The 21334-nt window shown below is 51.8% G+C and overlaps 1 protein-coding gene and 1 pseudogene across 1 annotated transcript in view; both read right to left on the reverse strand.

Moving 5' to 3' along the window:
• Positions 1–21334, reverse strand: part of NXN (nucleoredoxin) — a 180423-nt gene that overhangs the window by 141282 nt on the left and 17807 nt on the right. The window lies entirely within an intron of this gene.
• LOC134808844 (uncharacterized) lies at positions 2540–3350 on the reverse strand (annotated as a pseudogene).

Below are 21334 nucleotides of genomic sequence, written 5' to 3' on the forward strand. Positions count from 1 at the left end.
CCCAGCGGAAAGGCCACAGGAGCCACGCGGCGCAGGGGCCGTCGCTGAAGAAGAACCCAGAAGGCTTCTGCTTTTGCTACAAGGACAGGATGGAAGAGGAATGGCTGCAGCTGGGACCACATTTGAAAACCCACCAAGGCCAACCTTGCAATGGCCTTCTGCGTTGCAGCAAATACACAGAGGTTAAGGGGCAGAGGCCCCAGGAGAACCCTGTGAATGCCTATTTGGAGGGGTCAGGGTCAGAGGACAAAAGAGGCCGGAGAGGAACAAGCTTTCCACTTGGGCGGTTTTACTGCTCCAGAAAGCAGTTTTTGAAAAGCACGAGATGATGGGAAGGCCCAGGGCGGCGGTTAGATCTAGAGCAGGCGGCAAGAGCTTGCCCTGATATGACAGCAGGTGAGCTGGCCACAAACACAGCTCACAGCTAGTGCGAAGGCCGAGCCAAAGAAAAGGTCCCGAGCCCGGCCAGGCGCAGCAGCTCACGCCTGTAATCCCAACACTTTGGGAGGCTGAGGTGGGCGGATCACGAGGTCAGGAGTTCGAGACCAGCCCAGCCAACATGGCGAAACCCCCGTCTCTACTAAAAAAATACAAAAATTAGCCGGGCTTAGTGGCGAGCCCCTGTAGTCCCAGCTACTTGGGAGGCGGAGGCAGGAGAATCACTTGAACCTGGGAGGTGGAGGTTGCAGTGAGCCGAGATTGCGCCACTGCACTCCAGCCTGGGTGACAGAGTGAGACACTGTCTCAAAAAACAAAACAAAAAACAAAAACAAAAAGAAAGAAAACAGACAAAATCAAAAGAAAAATGATGAAAAAGAAGATAAAATTAAGAACAGAACAGGCTGGGCACGGTGGCTCATGCCTGTAATCCCAGCACTTTGGTAGGCCGAGGCGGGCGGATCACTTGAGGTCAGGGGTTCAAGACCAGCCTGGCCAACATGGCAAAACCCCGTCTCTACTAAAAATTAGCTGGGTGTGGTGGCAGGCTCCTGTAATCCCAGCTACACGGGACACTGAGGCAGGAGAATTGCTTGAGCCTGGGAGGCAGAGATTGCAGTGAGCCAAGATCTCACCGCTGCACTCCAGCCTGGGCGACAAGGGCGAGACTCCGTCTCAAAAAAAGAAAGAAAGAAAGAAAGAAAAGAACAAATGAAAGGAAAATGAGAGCTAAAAATATAACAGAATCTTTGACCTAGCAATTCCTCTTCTAGGAATTTATCCTTAGAGAACCAACAAAGATGTGCACAGAGAAGAATATAAAAACAAGTTTATAACCGCACTGGTTATTCCAGCAAAATCTGGAACTGGCCTACATTTCCTATCATAGGAAACTGGAAACTATTAAGTATGGTACATATATACACATAGACAGACAGATACAGCAAAATACCATGTAACTATTAGAAATCAGCTTTTTTTTTTTTTTTTTTGAGACAGAGTTCCACTCTTGTCACCCAGGCTGGGGTGCAGTGGCACCATCTCGGCTCACTGCAATCTCTGCCTCACAGGTTCAAGTGATTCTCCTGCCTTATCCTCCCCAGTAGCTGGGATTACAGGCGCCCGCCACCACGCCTAATTAATTTCTATATTTTTAGTAGAGATGGGGTTTCACCATGTTGGCCAGGCTGGTCTCAAACTCCTGACCTCAGGTGATCCTCCCACCTTGGCCTCCCAAAGTGCTGGGATTACAGGCGTGAGCCACCACGCCTGGCCAGAGATCATCTTTGTAAAGAATACGTTCTTACATGAAAATACACTCAAAATACATCCTAATTGTGTAAGACACACACGTACGTGCCTACACAGGAAAAGACAAGGCTGCCTTGTGATGTCGGAACATCCACGCTTCTAGCTAAGGGGTCTGCAGGAGACTGATCCCCCACATGCTTTTTTTGTATTCGACGATCCAATATTACTTTTTAAAAAATATAATTTGCAGGCATGAGCAACACTGTGGCGGGCCCTGCAGTGGGGGAGGGAGAGTGCAGTCAACTCCCGCTTCCAGTATTACCTTTTTTTTCTTACTTTTTTTTGCTGTCATCCAGGCTGGAGTGCAGTGGTGTGATCATGGCTCACTGTAGCCTCAAACTGCTGGGATCAAGTGACCCTCCCACCTCAGCCTCCTGAGTAGCCGGGACCACAGGCACAGGCCACCACGCCCAGCTAATTTTTGTATTTTTTTGGTAGAGATCGGGCTGGGGGGGTCTCAGTATGTTCCCCAGGCTGGCCTCAAACTCCTGGCCTCAAGTGATCCTCCCACTTCTGCCTCCCAAAGTGCTGGAATTACAGGCGTGAGCCACTGTGCCTGGCCTCAATATATATGTATTTTTTTGGTCTCTTTCTCCCCCTTTTTGTGGATTATAGGGTTTCGCTATGTTGCCTAGGCAGGTCTCAAACTCCTGGGCTCAAGCTATCTTCCCAGCTCTGTCTCCTTAAGCGCTGGGATTATAGGCGTGAGCCATTGCACCTGGCCTCAATATTACTTTTAAAAGAGGAAACTATCCCAATAGATGTTTTGGTAAAAAGAAGGAAAAAGGGCCATGGGCAACTTCCAAACGCAATGTCTCTGTTAAAAATCAATTCCACTGAGGCCAAAAGCCCCTAACGAAGACATCACCCAGACCCTTTCACCACTCAGGACCAGGTACCGACGGCATGCCTCATCTCACAACAGCCCAGCAGGCTTTGCAGGACCCTTAAAAACAAGATTCCAGGGTGCAGCCATGAATTCACAGCACACCTCCCTGGATTTACAGTGAACAAGATTCCAGGGCGCACCCATGAATTCACCGCACACCTCCCTGGATTTCCAGTGAATTCACCGCACACCTCCCTGGATTCACAGCGAACAAGATTCCAGGGTGCAGCCATGAATTCACCGCACACCTCCCTGGATTTCCAGTGAACAAGATTCCAGGGTGCAGCCATGAATTCACCGCACACCTCCCTGGATTTCCCGTGAACAAGATTCCAGGGTGCAGCCATGAATTCACCGCACACCTCCCTGGATTTCCAGTGAATTCACCGCACACCTCCCTGGATTTACAGTGAACAAGATTCCAGGGCGCACCCATGAATTCACCGCACACCTCCCTGGATTTCCAGTGAATTCACCGCACACCTCCCTGGATTTACAGTGAACAAGATTCCAGGGCGCACCCATGAATTCACCGCACACCTCCCTGGATTTCCAGTGAATTCACCGCACACCTCCCTGGATTCACAGCGAACAAGATTCCAGGGTGCAGCCATGAATTCACCACACACCTCCCTGGATTTCCAGTGAATTCACCACACACCTCCCTGGATTTCCCGTGAACAAGATTCCAGGGTGCAGCCATGAATTCACCGCACACCTCCCTGGATTTCCCGTGAACAAGATTCCAGGGTGCAGCCATGAATTCACAGCACACCTCCCTGGATTTACAGTGAACAAGATTCCAGGGTGCACCCATGAATTCACAGCACACCTCCCTGGATTCACAGCGAACAAGATTCCAGGGTGCAGCCATGAATTCAACGCACACCTCCCTGGATTTCCAGTGAATTCACCGCACACCTCCCTGGATTTCCAGTGAACAAGATTCCAGGGCGCAGCCATGAATTCACAGCACACCTCCCTGGATTCACAGCGAACAAGATTCCAGGGTGCAGCCATGAATTCACAGCACACCTCCCTGGATTTCCAGTGAATTCACCGCACACCTCCCTGGATTTCCAGTGAACAAGATTCCAGGGCGCAGCCATGAATTCACAGCACACCTCCCTGGATTTACAGCGAAACAGATTCCAGGGCGCAGCCATGAACTCACATCACACTTCCCTGGATTTACAGCAAACAAGATTCCAGGGTGCAGCCATGAATTCACAGCACACCTCCCTGGATTTCCAGTGAATTCACCGCACACCTCCCTGGATTTCCAGTGAACAAGATTCCAGGGCGCAGCCATGAATTCACAGCACACCTCCCTGGATTCACAGCAAACAAGATTCCAGGGTGCAGCCATGAATTCAACGCACACCTCCCTGGATTTCCAGTGAATTCACCGCACACCTCCCTGGATTTCCAGTGAACAAGATTCCAGGGCGCAGCCATGAATTCACAGCACACCTCCCTGGATTTACAGTGAACAAGATTCCAGGGTGCAGCCATGAATTCACCGCACACCTCCCTGGATTTACAGTGAACAAGATTCCAGGGTGCAGCCATGAATTCACAGCACACCTCCCTGGATTTACAGTGAACAAGATTCCAGGGTGCAGCCATGAATTCACCGCACACCTCCCTGGATTTACAGTGAACAAGATTCCAGGGTGCAGCCATGAATTCACAGCACACCTCCCTGGATTTACAGTGGGGTGGCCTGGCACTAGACCCTCCTCCCTTCCCTGCACCAACATACTTCATCGTTTTAAAATAACCGTCTGTTTCTTAAGGTAAATATTAAGGTTAGCCCCTGCGCAGGCATCATCATTCTCTCTCTCGACTAAAATGTTTGTGAACTTTAAATCTGTCAACTGAGGTGCTTGTCCTGCATGAAGTTACCCAGCGAACAACCGACTCCCAGCTCTGTATGAACTACCCAGGTTCGAGGACCTCCAGAGAAAGGTCACCAACAGGGAAAGGAGGCTCCACGGAGGTCGACTGGCCAGAGGGTTCTAAGGTCACAGAGGGAAGGCCCAGAGAGGCCCCGAGTGATGACCTCAAGCACGTCTGTTCCCCACGTGCCGTAACTTTCTAAGTTACTCTGCCCAGCCTTGAGATCCCAAAAAAAAGTAACATCTGGTCATTAAATCATATCTTTCTTCAAAAGAATATTACTGGGCTGGGCACAGTGGCTCACGCCTGTAATCCCAGCAGTTTGGGAGGCTGAGGCAGGCGGATCACTTGAGGCCAGGAGTTCAAAACCAGCCTAGCCAACATGGTGAAACCCCGTCTGTACTAAAAATATAAAAATTAACCGGGCTTGGTGATGCACGCCTGTAATCCCAGCTACGACTCGGGGGGCTGAGACAGGAGAACTGCTTGAACCCAGGAGGCGGAGGTTGCAGGGAGCCGAGATCGCGCCACTGCACTCCAGCCTGAGAGACAGAGTATGACTCCGTCTCTAAAAAAGGAAAAAAAAATGGTGAAGACAGTAAATGATGTTATGTATATTCTACCACAATTCTTAAAATAATGTTTTTTAAAAGTTGTTTAACTCGACAATCCTTCTCCTAAAAAAAAAATAACAATATTTGGCCAGGCACGGTGGCTCACGCCTGTAATCCCAGCACTTTGGGAGGCCAAGGTGGGTGGATCACCTGAGGTCAGGGATTCGAGACCAGCCTGGCCAACATGACGAAACCCCGTCTCTACTAAAAATACAAAATATTAGCTGGGTGTGGTGACGGGTGCCTGTAATCCCAGCTACTCGGGAGGCTGAGACAGGAGAATTGCTTGAACCCAGGAGGCAGAGGTTGCAGTGAGCCGAGATGGTGCCACTGCACTCCAGCCTGGAAAACAAGAGCGAAACTCCATCTCAGAAAAAAATAAAAAAATAAAAAATACCAGCTACGCAGCCTGTTTATTAAGCTTCCATAATGAGAGCTTCCAATCCAGGTGATTTGTGTTCCTGTCTCGTCCATATTGGCCCCAAACTCCAAGATCAAATACGCTTCTCTGACTTCAAAGCTGCAGGTTTCTGCAGGTCCGTACCCCCGTCCGAGGACTGCCTCCAACTGGAGCTGTTTTCCCCGTCGGCTGCAAAGGCCCTGCGCTGTGTTCACCAAGCGTGGGGCTCCCTCTCAGCTGAGCAGATGGCAAAGGGGCAAATGTACGGTAGATTCTGTTTGTTTATTTGTGGCAAATAGCTCTGAAGGACCAGCCCTTTTTTCCTCTCATCTCTGGCAAATCATTCAGTTCTGAAAAAGTTCCTCGGCCAGCAAGCCAGCCGGTAGGAGGAGGGCGGAGAAAACCAGAAAGGGGAAGAAACTCCTTCCTCATCTCCACCTCAAAAACACCAAGCTTTGTTTTGGGATTCCAGTGAGTTTGTATCCCTCACTCTTGGAAATTAAACCAGTAGAAAAATCCAGAAAAACTTGGGCAGAGGCCAAAAATTGTTAAATCGTGGCCAACGGGGTCAGTGTTTTCTTTCAAGCAAGGGCCGCACTGAGGGAAGATTTAAAAACCAACAATAACAAACCGTGGAACACCTACCAACTGTGGAACACACTGAGAGGAGAAAACTGGGTACATAATGGATTTTTCTAAAATGGGGTCAGATTTTCTAAAAAGGGCTCCGCAGAGGAGAATTCTCACAAGGGTTGCCTCCGTCATCAACATGCCAGGCAAGTGCATGGAGGATGGTGGGCAGCAAGTATTTCTCTTTATTTTTTATTTTTGAGACAGAGTCTCGCTCTGTCGCCCAGGCTGGAGTGCAGCGGCACAGTCTCGGCTCACTGTAACCTCCGCCTCCCGGGTTCAAGCAATTCTCCTGCCTCAGCCTCCCAAGTAGCTGGGACTACAGGCGCCTGCCACCACGCCCGGCTAATTTTTGTATTTTTGGTAGAGACGAGGTTTCACCATGTTGGCCAGGCTGGTCTCCAACTCCTGACCTCAGGTGATCCACTCGCCTCAGCGTCCTAAAGCAGTGGGATTCCAAGTGTGAGCCACTGTGCCCTGCCCCCAAGTAGGTCTTAAAAACAACCCTGGGGAATAGATAAGAGTTTCCCCTATCCTGACTAACATGGTGAAACCCCGTCTCTACTAAAAATAGGAAAAAAATTAGCCGGGCGTGGTGGCGGGCGCCTGTAGTCCCACCTACTTGGGAGGCTGAAGCAGGAGAATGGCGTGAACCTGGGACGCGGAGCTTGCAGTGAGCCGAGATCGTGCCACTGCACTCCAGCCTGGGCGAGAGAGTGACTCCGTCTCAAAAAAAAAAAAAAAAGCGTTTCCCAGATGACAGAGTTAGATGTTAAACATCACAAAGTCGGTGGATATTAAATGTATGATTGTTTTCATATCTTTAGCCCCAAAATAATAAGTGTTCAGTGGAGATGTCCAAAGCCAGGCCCAATGCCTGGGGAGCTTCCACTGCTTATCTCTCTCCTGAATCCAGAGTATTCTGCCCTTCACAGAAGTGCTGATCATTCAGAGATAACCCACCAACCAGGTGTGCCTTTAGGTTAGGCCAGCAAACCACAGGCTGCCAGCAAACCACAGGCTGGAAACTGGGAATGTCCTTGGGGTCCTGGGGCCTTGGCTGTTCTCACCCTTTCGGCCACAAAAAGGCTCTTTCTTGGCTGCCAGAGACCCTCCCTGGGGTAGAGAGGGAGAAGGAGAGGGAAAGGGAGAGAGAGAAAGTGAGTTGGGGGAGCTGGGTAACTAAAAGACAAGGAGTTGATGTATTCTAGGCGCTTGAAAGTTCAGAAGACTATCTCTTTTTTTTTTTTTTTGAGATGGAGTCTCGCTCTGTCGCCCAGGCTGGAGGGCAGTGGCACGATCCCCACTCACTGCAAGCTCCGCCTCCCGGGTTCAAGCGATTCTCCTGCCTCAGCCTCCTGAGTAGCTGGGATTACAGGCATCTGCTATCGCACCCAGCTAATTTTTGCATTTTTAGTAGAGATGGGGTTTCACCATGTTGGCCAGGATGGTCTTGATCTCTTGACCTCGTGATCCGCCCGCCTAGGCCTCCCAAAGTGCTGGGATAACAGGCGTGAGCCACCACACCCGGCCAAAGGCTGTCTCTTCTAATTACTGAGGTTTTAGAACCATTTTCCTCAACTCTCCCTCTTGCAAGAGTCCGTAGTAGGTGTGCTCAAGACCTGAGCTTGAGTTATCATGTCCACTAACGCCCTGGCTGAGAAGTTCCCATCAAAAGACAGCGGTGACATTTGCTTCCCAAACGTCCCAAAACCACGCTCTCCGCTAGCCTCGGCGCCTCACGGGGAAAAAGAATCGGCTCTGGAGGGACGACCCCCCGCAGCGGGCGACTGTACCGCGGACGGGCTCGGCCAGCACATCTCCGCATCGCTGGGCCTCAGTGTCCTACCTGGAAAATGGGGGTGATCACGCCAACGTCATAGAGTCCTTGGGAGAATGAAATGAGGCAATGCCTAGAAGGTGTCTCCACTGCAGTCCCTGGCACGGGGAGGTTGCAGCCTTCTGTGGCAGCCTTGGCTGGTTATCACGCAGTTCACAGCTTCAGGGCCAGAGCACAGATCCTGGTTCAGCCACGTAACAGCAGCACAACCGGGAAAGCCAGTTGGCCCCACAGTGCGTCCTCCAGGGGCCGCATGAGGAGAGACGATACACGCCAGCACTCAGGGCCCAGCACGGGCCCCCCACTCAGTGAAAAGCATCCTCTCACTCTTAGGCTTGTCATGATCATGCACCGGCAGCGTCCCCCTCGGTTACGAACCCCATTCTAGATGACAAAGCACTAGTAACCCACGTACAGTAGTGGCTGAAAAACCGTCACAGGAATCATCCTCATGGCCTTCGAGGTCACAAGCGTGACAGGGACGCGCAGGTGCTGATATGAGATGGACTCTGTATGTGAATGAGGCTAAAAGACTCACTTTCCTAAACATTATGGGCAGACATAATGGGGCTACACAGGCACTGAGCTGATTTTACACAGTTATGGACAATGGGCCCTCTGTCCCCACAGGTTCTACATCCACGGATTCGACTAAACCCAAATCAAAAATATTCAGGGCTCGGCGTGGTGGCTCACACCTGTAATCCCAGCAATGCAGGAGGCCGAGGTGGGCGGATCACTTGAGGCCAGGAGTTCGAGACCAGCCTGGCCAACAAGGTGAAACCCCATCTCAACTAAAAATACAAAAATTAGCCGGGAGTGGTGGCATGTGCCTGTAATCCAAGCCACTCGGGAGGCTGAGGCAGGGGAATTGCTTGAACGCAGGAGGCAGGGGTTGCAGTGAGCCAAGATCCTGCCACTGCACTCCAGCCTGGGTGACAGGGTGAGGCTCCCTCTCAAAAAAAAAAAAAAAAAAAGGGCTGGGCATGGTGGCTCACGCCTGTAATCCTAGCACTTTGGGAGGCCGAGGCGAGCTGACTGTCTGAGCTCAGGAGTTTGAGACCAGTCTGGGCAACACGGTGAAACTCCGTCTCTACTGAAATACAAAAAAAAAAAAATTAGCTGGCTGTGGCAGCGTGCGCCTGTAATCCCAGCTACTCGGGAGGCTGAGGCAGGAGAACTGCTTAAACCCGGGAGGCGGAGGTTGCAGTGAGCAGAGATGGCGCGACTGCACTCCAGCCTGGGTGACAAGAGACTCTGTCTCAAAAAAAAAAAAAAAAAAAAAATCAGTAAAAAGAATTTTTTAAAAAAATGTAAACATACAAATAAAAAATAAAATACAACACAGCATAACAACTATTTACATAGCAATATATTAGATGTATTAGGTATTACTCATAATACATTGTATTAGGAATTATAAGTAATCTAGAGGTAATTTACAGTACACAGGATTATCCCATTTACCCTGGTGTGATGATCACACGTTGTATGCCTGTATCAAAATATCTCACGTCCACCATAAATATGTACACCATAAAAATTAAACAATAAAGAAAGAAAACAAAGGAAACAAAACAGAAGAAAATAATAAAGTAAATTGGAGATGTACACGGGTTATATGTAAATGCTATTTTATATCAGCAACTTTGGCATCACGGGATCTGGGTACTGAGGGGTAGGAGCGGCCCTGGGACCACCTGCCCACAGGCACTGAGGGACGGCTGTGTAACTGTACAGGGCCCGGCCCTGCGCCAGGGACCTAGCGGTGAACAAGCAGCCTGGGAAAGGAATGTTTAAAAGCTCCCGGGCGACTGAAGATCAGCCAGGGGTGAAAACCACCACTCGGTGCTTCACGGAACAAACGCTTGAGGCAAAACCTAAGACAGCTGGGTCCCAACGCGGGGCCTCACCTCGGCCCGGCCCGCCCCAGCACTCGGAGGCTGAGAGCCGCATTCTCAGATGATATTAAATCCACACCCCAGGACGCGAGGAAACAGCAGGGCCAGGGCACGGCCTCCTCCTCTCCCCGCGGCCTCCTCCTCTCCCCGAGGCCTCCTCTCCCCCTGCCTCCTCCTCTCCCCCCGCCTCCTCCTCTCCCCATGGCCTCCTACTCTCCCCGCGGCCTCTCCCCACGGCCTCCTCTCCCCGCGGCCTCCTCCTCTCCCCGCGGCCTCCTCCTCTCCCCGAGGCCTCCTCTCCCCCTGCCTCCTCCTCTCCCCCCGCCTCCTCCTCTCCCCATGGCCTCCTACTCTCCCCGCGGCCTCTCCCCACGGCCTCCTCTCCCCGCGGCCTCCTCCTCTCCCCGCGGCCTCTCCCCACGGCCTCCTCTCCCCCTGCCTCCTCCTCTCCCTGCGGCCTCCTCTCCCCCCTGCCTCCTCCTCTCCCCGTGGCCTCCTCCTCTCCCCGCTGCCTCCTCTGTTAGGACCCACCTCCCTGCTGCAGTCTGGAAAGGGGCAGCCACGTGAGGACCTCTGAGACCCTGGAGAGCCACTGGGCTCAGCCTGGAGCAGTGGGGGCTGGGGTGGGAAGACGCCATGCATTGTTCAGCCCCAGCATCTGCCTGGGCACCTTCTGGTGACAGCCATTTGGCCAGCAGCTTCTCGGGGGCTAACGGTCAATGCCAGAAGCAATTAGCCCCAGGTCCTGGTCCTCCTTGGAGCCAAAACAATTAGTAGGCTGAAGACAGCCTGATGCTTAAGAAATCACTTTTTTTTTTTTTTTTTTTTTTTTTTTTGAGACGGAGTCTCGCTCTGTCGCCCAGGCTGGAGTGCAGTGGCGCGATCTCGGCTCACTGCAAGCTCCGCCTCCCGGGTTCACGCCATTCTCCTGCCTCAGCCTCCCGAGTAGCTGGGACTACAGGCGCCCGCTACCGCGCCCGGCTAATTTTTTGTAAGGAAATCACTTTTTTAAAAGGAAAAAAAGATTGCTTAAAAGAAGCCCCTTAACTCTGAAGGCAGTTCCATCCACCTTACAAATTCGGTGCCCTGTGAATACACATCCATGGGTCACAGCAGGGAATCTTTTAACTAGCAAAAGAGCAGGAGAAGGAATTCAGATCAACATCACGGACTGCAGCAGTAAAGCTGGTGCCTGTTCGCCCCTTTCCCCTCCAGGCAGGAAAGAATCAAGGAAGAATTTCAGAATCTTTTTATACAAGAAAGGGATTCGGTGGGGGAAGGGAGTGGGTACAGAGACGAAGAACTTTAGGGTTTGCTATTTCAAGCTTAAAATAAATCCCGATGAGAAAGGATCCGAAGGCTTGGTTTTATTTTTAAGATCTTATCCAAGGCAGGGAACTATATCTGGTTTTCAGGGGTGGGTGGGGTGCAAATGGCCGGGCCAGCACAGTCATTTCATCCCCCGTCCATTCCCCAAAAGCAAAACCAAAGCTCAGCATGTGCTTCTAGAACTTTCTATATCTGGTGTTCAGGGGTGGGTGGGGTGCAAACAGCCGGGCCAGCACAGTCATTTCATCCCCTGTCGATCCCCCAAAAGCAAAACCAAAGCTCAGCATGTGCTTCTAGAACTTTCTATATCTGGTGTTCAGGGGTGGGTGGGGTGCAAACGGCCGGGCCAGCACAGTCATTTCATCCCCCGTCTGTTCCCCAAAAGCAAAGCCAGAGCTCGGCATGTGCTTCTAGAATTTTACAATCTTGAATTACGGCTTCAAAATAACTCACATTCCACTATAAGGAGGCTCAGAGGATGCCACCGAGTGGACGGACGTGAGCAGGACCACAGAGACAACCAGTGGGACACCCAACACTGTTCCCAAGATGTTAGCAGGGGAAAGAGTCGGACGAAATGGCGAAGTGTTTGGCACAAAGACCACCAACAAATGACACACCAAGCCAGTAAAGACACCTCCGTAAGAAAGACACATTCCTCCCCAAATCTACTTTAGGAGCTACTGCTGTCAACTCTGACTTTCTGGAAGTCTAACTAGTACAAGGTCCAATCCTCAATCGCTTATGAAACAAAATCAGAAAAAACCGGGTAGAACCCTAGTACTCCGCATTATAAAAAGCACTTCCGGCCGGGCACGGTGGCTCACGCCTGTAATCCCAGCACTTTGGGAGGCCGAGGCGGGCAGATCATTTGAGGTTAGAAGTTCGAAACCAGCCTGGCCAACATGGTGAAACCCTGTCTCTACTAAAAAAAAAAAAAAAAAAAAAAAAAAAAAAAAAGCTGGGCGTGGTAGCAGGGCGCCTGTAAGCCCAGCTACTTGGGAGGCTGAGGCACGAGAATTGCTTGAACCCGGGAGATAGAGGTTGCAGTGAGTTGAGATCACACCACTGCACTCCAACCTGGGTGACAGAGTGAGACTCCATCTCGAAAAAAAAAAAAAAAAGACTGAACAGCTTCTCTTTAGAACTTTCTAACACACCCCCAGGTGGAGGCCAGTGTTGCAACCATTGCACGAGGGACCAGATGGTAATTCTGCAGCCTGATCTCTCTATTGAGATGCTCACGCTCTCTTTTTGCAGACATGATGTGGTTAAAGCCAGGGTCTTTTTCAATCAATACATTTTTAAAATGCGAGCTGGGGGCGGGGGCGGGGGGCGGGAGGGTCTGTCAGCTGTGTGGAGACAAACCTCCTGATCCAGGCGCTCTCTGGCAGAGGCGGGCAAGCCCCACTTCCATGTATGGAAGTGAATGAAAGCAGTAAAACCTCAGGCATGAGTCTGGGCAGGGCTGGGGGTGGGGGCCGGCATTCCTCCCAGCAGGGCCAGCCCCAGAGGGGCGGGCAGCAGGAACCTTCGCCTGGGGTCCTGTGGGTATTTCCCTGGGAGAGCCACAGGGGCAGAGAGGACGGGAGGCAGGAAAGCAATGGGCTCGGCACACTCAGTAGACGGAGGGCACCCTGGAAGGGGAGCTCAGCCTCCCCGAGAATGCACCAGAGCCTGAGTCCTGGAAACCAGGGCCACGCAGCTCCCGCCTGCCCTGACCTCAGTCCCCTGGAATGCAGGATTCTCCACGGTCAGCCATCCATCACCACCGCTCCCTCATGGCCAGCGCTGAAAGAAGGGGCGTTTCCATTTTTGTGGGGGCGGTGGTGGTTGTGGTTTTTGTGGTCTGAGAAACTCATGACAGTTACCCACCTCCTGCCGGGACAAGGCCAGGGGTTGCAAAAAATTTAGGTCACACTGTGGGGGGGCTGGAGTCAGACAGACCAAGGTTGGAACCTGGCAGGTACCACGGACGACAGGTCCCTGCTGCTCTTGTGAACCCATGGAACCCCAGGCGAAGGTTCCTGCTGCCCATCCCTCTGGGAGGAATGCCAGCCAGCAGAGCCAGGACCTACTTCTCCGTCATGGAAGACGCAATGAGATAATACATGAAAAGCAGTAACAAGGTGGTCCTAGAGGGGTCCTAGGCTACCCCGTGTTGAAGATGAGAGCCATGAAGACCACTTCAAGGTGGTCCCTGGAATCCAGTGAGGGGCTCAGTCCACAGAAGCCATGACTGATGATCATTATCATGGAACCCTTCAGCTCAGGGAATGTCTGAGTAGCTCCCTGAAGTCCAAAGGGAAGACTATGGCCCTTGGGAGGCCGAGGCGGGCGGATCACCTGAGGTCAGGAGTTTGAGACCAGCCTGGCCAACATGGTGAAACCCCATCTCTACCAAAAATACAAAAATTAGCCAGGCATGGTGGCTCACGCCTGTAATCCCAGCTACTTGGGAGGCTGAGGCAGGAGAATCGCTTGAACCCGGAGGCGGAGGTTGCAGTGAGCTGAGATCGCGCCACTGCACTCCAGCCTGGGAGACAGAGCGAGACTCCGTCTCAAAAAAAGAAAAGACTGTGACCCCCCTCCCACCACAAGCAGGACGAGGCACCTCGGATGCCCCACCCCCTGCCCCTGAGGATGAACTCTAAGGAAGAGGAGAAACATTTTTATAACTTCCTCGCGCCCAGCATAAACCTGTTAGGATTCTCCAGCCAGGCCCAACCTTATAAACCTATGTCAAGTTCAAACTATACTCTCAACAGTTGTACTTATCACTCCACAGAGAATTCACACTCCCCTCTCTAAGGAGTCCAGAGTGAGACAGAGGCTCGTATCTGTCATCCCAGAACTTGGATTGCTTGAGCCCAGGAGTTCAAGACCAGCCTGGGCAACATAGTGAGACCCCCATCTCTAATAAAAATTTAAAAATTATCTGGGCGTGGTGACACGTGCCTGTAGTCCCAGCTACTCAGGAGGCTGGGGTGGGAGGATTGCTTGAGCCCAGAGGTTGAGGCTGCAGTGGGCCGTGACCGCGCCACTGCACCCCAGCCTGCGTGACGGGTGCGGGAGGATGATGGCGCGTGCACGTGGCCGTGTGGCTCCGTGCTGCGGCTCCTCTCTGTCTAGCAAAGTGCAGCTCTCAACTCCAAGGAGACCTGTGCTGGGTTTCTCAAAGTACTTGAAAGCACACCAAGATGATTCTTGAATAACTGGCATTAGACACGATTCTCACTCCTGGCCAGGCGCCGTGGCTCACGCCTGTCATCCAAGCACTTTGGGAGGCCGAGGTGGGCGGATCACCTGAGGTCAGGAGTTCGAGACCAGCCTGGCCAACATGGTGAACTTCCATCTCTACTAAAAATACAAAAAAACTTAGCCACGTGTGGTGGTGCACGTCTGTAGTCCCAGCTGCTCGAGAGGCTGAAGCAGGAGAATCCCTTGAATCTTGAAGGTGGAGGTTGCAGTGAGCCGAGATCGCACCATTGCACTCCAGCCTTGGTGACAGAGCAAGACTCCATCTCCAAAAAAAAAGAAACGCTTCCCGCTCCTAAGTTTTGGGATACCTAAATTCTCTCTCGAGTCAGGTGGCAGGTCTGACCCGGCAGCCTCCCTTCCAAATTCTCCAGGCTCAGGGCAAGCACGTGTCCGGGGCTGTCCTGCACCAACTTTTTGTTTTTCTCCTACTCGGGCATATTCGACCGCCCTGCTCAAGTTCCAGTGACTTCCTCAGAGCAACAGGGCTGATTCCCACGACCCCAGGCCCCAGGGCCGAGTGCCAGGTGCTCAGGTCGCAGCTGTCCCTCAACACCACTCGGGAAGGGGTCTGACTGCCCGGACGGGCCCCAGGATCACGAGCCTCCTCTCCTTCCCTGATGGCCCAACGGGAAAAAATACCGTGGCTGCCAAGTCATCCGGATGGAACGGCTCTTTACCAGTTAGGGGCCACATCGGCCTAGACTCCCAGATTGAAGCACCTGGCCCTTTGTAAATTCCTTTCTTTACATTGCACATATTTCAGCGCTGGTATTCCCCCTCTTAAGAGCTCTGAGCTGTTGTCCAGTGAGGTAACATGTTTGTTTTTTCAGCCCTGGGTTACAGCCACTTGAGGCTTTCCACATAGGAGGTCTGCCCCGCGTCCCGGGCCTGACCCCAGCCCTTCCACAGGAAAACAACTCTGCTGTCAGGAATGAGCCCCCGCGACGGGGAGAGTGGTCTTTTCTAGAGGCTGGGATATGTAAACTCACACGGGAAAGATGGGCCTGTGGTATTTCCCTCTTTCCAGCATGCTCATCTCTTTTCTTTTTTTTTTTTTTTTTTCCCTGAGACAGAGTCTCGCTCTGTCACCCAGGCTGGAGTGCAGTGCTACGATCTCAGCTCACTGCAACCTCCGCCTCCCAGGTTCAAGCGATTCTCCTGCCTCAGCCTCCCGAGTAGCTGGGATTACAGGCATGCGCCACCACGCCCGGCTAATTTTTTTTTTTTTTTTTAGTAGAGATGGGGTTTCACCATCTTGGCCAGGCTGGTCTCGAACTCCTGACCTCAGGTGATCCGCCCGCCTCGGCCTCCCAAAGTGCTGGGATTACAGGCGGGAGCCACTGTGCCTGGCCTCATCTCTTCTCTAAGAGCAAAACTTGGCAATGTCTGACAGACACTGGTTGGACTTCTTTTAAAGGCTACCAGGAAAGCTGCCAAGAAATATGACTGGCCCAGCCGGACGCGGTGGCTCACGCCTGTAATCCCAGCACTTTGGGAGGCCGAGGCGGGCGGATCACCTGAGGTCAGGAGATCGAGACCATCCTGGCTAACATGGTGAAACTCTGTCTCTACTAAAAAAAAAAACAAAAAAAATTAGCCAGGCACGGTGGCGGGCGCCTGTAGTCCCAGCAACTCGGGAGGCTGAGGCAGGAGAATGGCGTGAACCTGGGAGGCGGAGCTTGCAGTGAGCCGAGATTGCACCACTGCACTCCAGCCTGGGCGACAGAGCGAGACTCCATCTCAAAAAAAAAAAAAAAGAGAGAGAGAGAAATATGACTGGCCCAGCCATACAGAGGCTGAGAATCTGGAGGCTGGTCTGCCATCTGACCGCCTCCTCCCTGGGCCTCAGTTTCCCTGCCTGTCAAAGAAGACTGTGGCCACATAATCCCCCCGTCCTTTCCAGGGTATCATTCAGTGACCGCATTGCTCAGTATTTTGAAATAAGGGCATTTAATTATGATGACAGCACCAATAAACACTGAGACTCACCTTTCTGCTTGGAATTCCAAACCTCTTCCCACTGGAATCCCGCCAAGCCTTCAACTCTCCATCCAAACCATTCATTCTTTCTTTCAATAAACACGGTGCCAAGTATTTACGAATAAGAGATGTCGAACATGTGAAGTAAGAAGGACACAAGGAGGAAAGACAGTTTCTGTGCCCTCAGGAAACCATCGGGTCTCGTGGAACAAAACAGTGGTCACCGTCTTCTGGCCTTTTCCTCTGTGCCCAGCACTATGTTCAGGGCTTTTTATTTTTATTTATTTATTTTGAGGCAGAGATTCTCTCTTGTCGCCCAGGCTGGAGTGCAACGGCGCAACCTCAGCTCACTGCAACCTCCACCTCCCAGGTTCATGCCATTCTCCTGCCTCAGCCTCCCAAGTAGCTGGGACTACAGGCGCCCGCCACCACGTCCGGCTAATTTTTTGTATTTTTAGTAGCAATGGGGTTTCACCGTGTTGGCCAGGATGGTCTCGATCTCCAGACCTCAGGTGATCCGTCCACCTCGGCCTCCCAAAGTGCTGGGATTACAGGCGTGAGCCACCGCGCCTGGCCAAGAGCTTTTTATATCAGTCATCGTCTTAAACCTCCACTGCAACCTGACAAGGTGGACACTGCTATCGTTCCCACTTTACAGATGAGGAAGTGGGGTTAAAGTAACTTGCCCAAGATCTCAAAGCTGGAGAGCGGGAAAGATGGATCAGAACCAGGTCATCCAGGAGAGAGGCTGGCCCCTCCGTTCTCAGAGCTCCTGCAGGCAACTCCAGCCCTTTTAGAACCAATACCATGGTCATCACCCAGAAAAAACTCTAAATTTATAGGTATATATATTTCATGCCTTATCTCCCCAGCTTAATTATAAACGCCTTTGAAAGCTGGGACTGAGTCATTTATTTCTCTGCATCCTGACACTGCCTGAGGCCAGTGAGATGCTCAGAAAACATGTGACTGGCAGGGGCCTGGCGGAGCTGAGACAAGACAACGAACGTGCAAAGGTGATTTGTGTAATATGAGCACATACGATGAAAACATCTGGCTTGAGAGCATCCTCATCCCTGTCACCACCCCCCTCCCCCAACACTACGCCGTGTGGAAAACACCTAGAGGCATTTCCTTTCCTCTACTTAACACACAGAAGCCAGGAACCCCCCGGGATCTTCTCTGCACTCTAAGGAAGCTGATAGAAAATGCATTTCTGGGCCGGGCGCAGGGGCTCACTTCGGCCATCCCAGCACTTTGGGAGGCCAAAGCGGGTGGATCATGAGGTCAGGAGTTCAAGACCAGCCTGGCCAAGATGGCGAAACACCGTCTCTACTAAAAATACAAAAATTACCTGAGCGTGGTGGTGCACGCCTGTAGTCCCAGCTACTCGGGAGGCTGAGGCAGGAGAATTGCTTGAACACGGGAGGTGTAGGTTGCTGTGAGCCAAGATCAAGCCATTGCACTCCAGCCTGGGCGACAGAGCAAGACTCCATCTCAAAAAAAAAAAAAAAAAGCATTTCTGCAACCCAGCCCAGCAGACGGTTCTTTGGTTTGAGTGTGGCCTCCTTGGTCAAAAGCACCTGTCTCCTATCCCGTCAAGGAGGTCAAACCTCCTTGGTACAAAAAGCACCTGTTTCCTGTCCCGTGGCATGTCTGGAACCCAGACTCTCTTTCTCAGTCCAAGCCCAGACCCGAGAGAGGCAGCTCTCACCTTGCAAACAGACCCCCGCAGTCAGCTTCTCAGTCTTCACACAGAAATCACACCTCCACGTCAGCATCGCCCAGAATGCATGTTCCTGGGGTTCTGCCAAGGGAACCTCTGTTTTCCTCACAGAACGTGAAAATGTTTCCACGGAGCACGGGCAGCCCCCATCACTCATCAGGTTCCAAACATGCATCCTCTCACTCCATCCTATACTTAGGCGCCTCGGCAGGATCAAATGAACCCTCTCCGTCTCAACTTTCCCCTTCCTTCCCACACGGTTATTTATATCTGGAATATCTCTCTGTCTTAATCCACTGGACTACCCTCCCCCTCGTTTGAAAAGGTCACTTGTACGTTCTTTCCAGAAGGCTTTTCTTGCAGGAGGTGGCTGCCAGCTTGTCCCTTCCCCGGTGCCTCTGCCCAACAAGACACGACGGTGAGCAAGGTTACTCGTCTTCCAAAAATGCTAACGTGCTGACTGGGGCTAACCCTACACTAAAGCAAAGCCTTCAAAAACTGGAAGCAGCAGGGCGCAGTGGCTCGCACCTGTCATCCCAGTGCCTGGGGAGGCTGAAACAGGAGGATCGCTTGAGGCCAGGCGTTCGAAACCAGCCCGGGCAACATAGCAGGACTCCATCTCTACAAAAATTAATCTTAAAAATTAGCTCACTCCTATCATCCCAGCACTTTGGGAGGCCGAAGCGGGTGGATCACGAGGTCAGGAGTTCGAGACCAGCCTGGCCAACAAGGTGAAACCCCATCTCTACTAAAAATACAAAAATTAGCCAGGCGTGGTGGCGTGCGCCTGGAATCCCAGCTACTCAGGAGGCTGAGGTGGCAGAATCACCGAGGCGGAGGTTGCAGTGAGCCGAGATCGTGCCACTGAACTCCAGCACAGGCGACAGAGCGAGACTCCCTCAAAAAAATAAAATAAAATAAAATAAAATAAAAATTAGCTGGGGAGGTGGTGAGCTCCTGTAGTCTCAGCTTCTCAGGGGGCTGAGGTGGGAGGATCGCTTGAGCCCAGGAGGTCAAGGCTGCAGTGAGTCATGATCACACTACTGTGCTCCAGCCTGGGTGACAGCCTGAGACCCTGTCTTTAAAAAAGAAACACACACACACACACACAGACATACACATACACACACACACATACACACATACACACACACACATACACACACATACACACACATACACACACACACATACACACACATACACACACACACACGATACGAGTTCTTTCATCTTGCAAGAAAGAATCATGTGGATGCGCGCGGAGCTGAGGGACCATGGTGGCCGCGGTGTGGTCACTGATGAGGTTCCTCATCACGGGCGGTGTGGCTGGAGGCGCGTCGACCTGATGTATGGCCAGGAGGGCCCAGCAACAAGAGCCGAGCGCCCCTACGGAAGGCTGGAGAGGTGGTTCCCCCCCACGTACCAGTTCAGCCAGTACGTGTGTCAGCAGACAGGCCTGCAGATACCCCAGCTCCCAGCCCCTCCAAAGCCTTCCTTTCCCCTCCATGACTCCTGGAATGCAGGTATCATCACAGCTCTGTAGGCCCCTCCCAGGCCCGCGACACTCCAAGGAGGGCTGGGAGTACGTGGAGTCGCGCAGAGGCTGCCTGCCCCGGCCAGAGCGGGAGAACGGGCAGGGCGCCACCGGCCTGAGGACTCCAGACTGGGACCCCACTCCCAGGGAAGCTCCCAGCCTCACCGGCCCAATAAAGGACTTCAGAAGTGAGAAAAAAAAAAAAAAGGTGAAATAGGCCAGGCGCAGTGGCTCACACCTGTAATCCCAGCACTTTTGGAGGCTGAGGCGGGCAGATTACTTGAGGTCAGGAGTTCAAGACCAGCCTGGCCAACATGGTGAAACCCTTTCTACTAAAATATAAAAATTAGTTGGGTGTGGTGGCAGGCGCCTGTGATCCCAGCTACTCCAGAAGCTGAGGCAGGAGAATCATTTAAACCCGGGAGGCGAAGGTTGCAGTGATCTTAGATTGCACCACCGCACTCCAGCCTGGGGAACAAGAGCGAGACTCTGTATAAAAAAAAAAAAAAAAAAAACAGGGCTGGGTGCGGTGGCTCATGCCTGTAATCCCAGCATTTTGGGAGGCTGAGGGGGGTGGATTACTTGAGGTCAGGAGTTCCAGACCAGCCGGGCCAACACAATGAAACCCTGTCTCTACTGAAAATACAAAATTAGCTGGGCATGGTGGCAGGTGCCTGTAATCACAGCTACTCGGGACACTGAGGCAGGAGAATCGCTTGAACCCGTGGGGCAGAGGTTGCGGTCAGCCGAGATTGCACCACTGCACTCCAGCCTGGGAGACAGAGCGAGACTCCATCTTTTAAAAAAACTCAGTCTCAAGAAGAAAAAAAAAAGAAAAAGAAATAGCTGTTCAACAAGACAGCAAGTATTGTAATTTACTTAACCCTTCCATGATTGTTAACATTCAGAGGATTTCCAGGGTCTCACTAGGATATACAGCTGTAAGGAATCTCTTCAGGAGGGCAAGGTAAAATGAGGTAAGCATCTGAACAGTTTTGTCCTAACCTACAGGATGTACATTTCATCTGCATTTATGACTAATTCAGATCATATTCTCACTTCTAAACTGACATTAATTCCCCTTGTCTTCTTAAGTCAAGTCCTCCCTTAGGGCTCACTGAATCTTTGAAAAGTTTACCTTTCATCATTTCTACTATCTATTTATTTAATTAACATTCCCATAGCAACCCTTTGACTTTTCTTAAGCAACTTGCTTACATGAACCTGCAACCAAATGAATTATAAATTTTCTCAGTGGCCTCATAAAGAAGAAAATAAGGAACATTAGCTGGGTGCAGTGGCTCACACCTGTAATCCTAACACTTTGCGAGGTGGAGGCGGGCGGATCACCTGAGGTCAGGAGTTCAAGACCTTCCTGACCAACATGGTGAAACCTCGTTTCTACCAAAAACACAAAAATTAGCCAGGCGTGGTGGCGCGTGCCTGTAATCCCAGCTACTCAGGAGGCTGAGGCAGGAGAATCACTTGAACCCGGGAGGTGGAGCTTGCAGTGAGCCGAGATCGCGCCACTGCACTCCAGCCTGGGCAACAAAGTGAGATTCTGTCTCAAAAAAAA

Source organism: Pan troglodytes, chromosome 19, assembly GCF_028858775.2.
Source record: "Pan troglodytes isolate AG18354 chromosome 19, NHGRI_mPanTro3-v2.0_pri, whole genome shotgun sequence".
NCBI lineage: Eukaryota > Metazoa > Chordata > Mammalia > Primates > Hominidae > Pan > Pan troglodytes.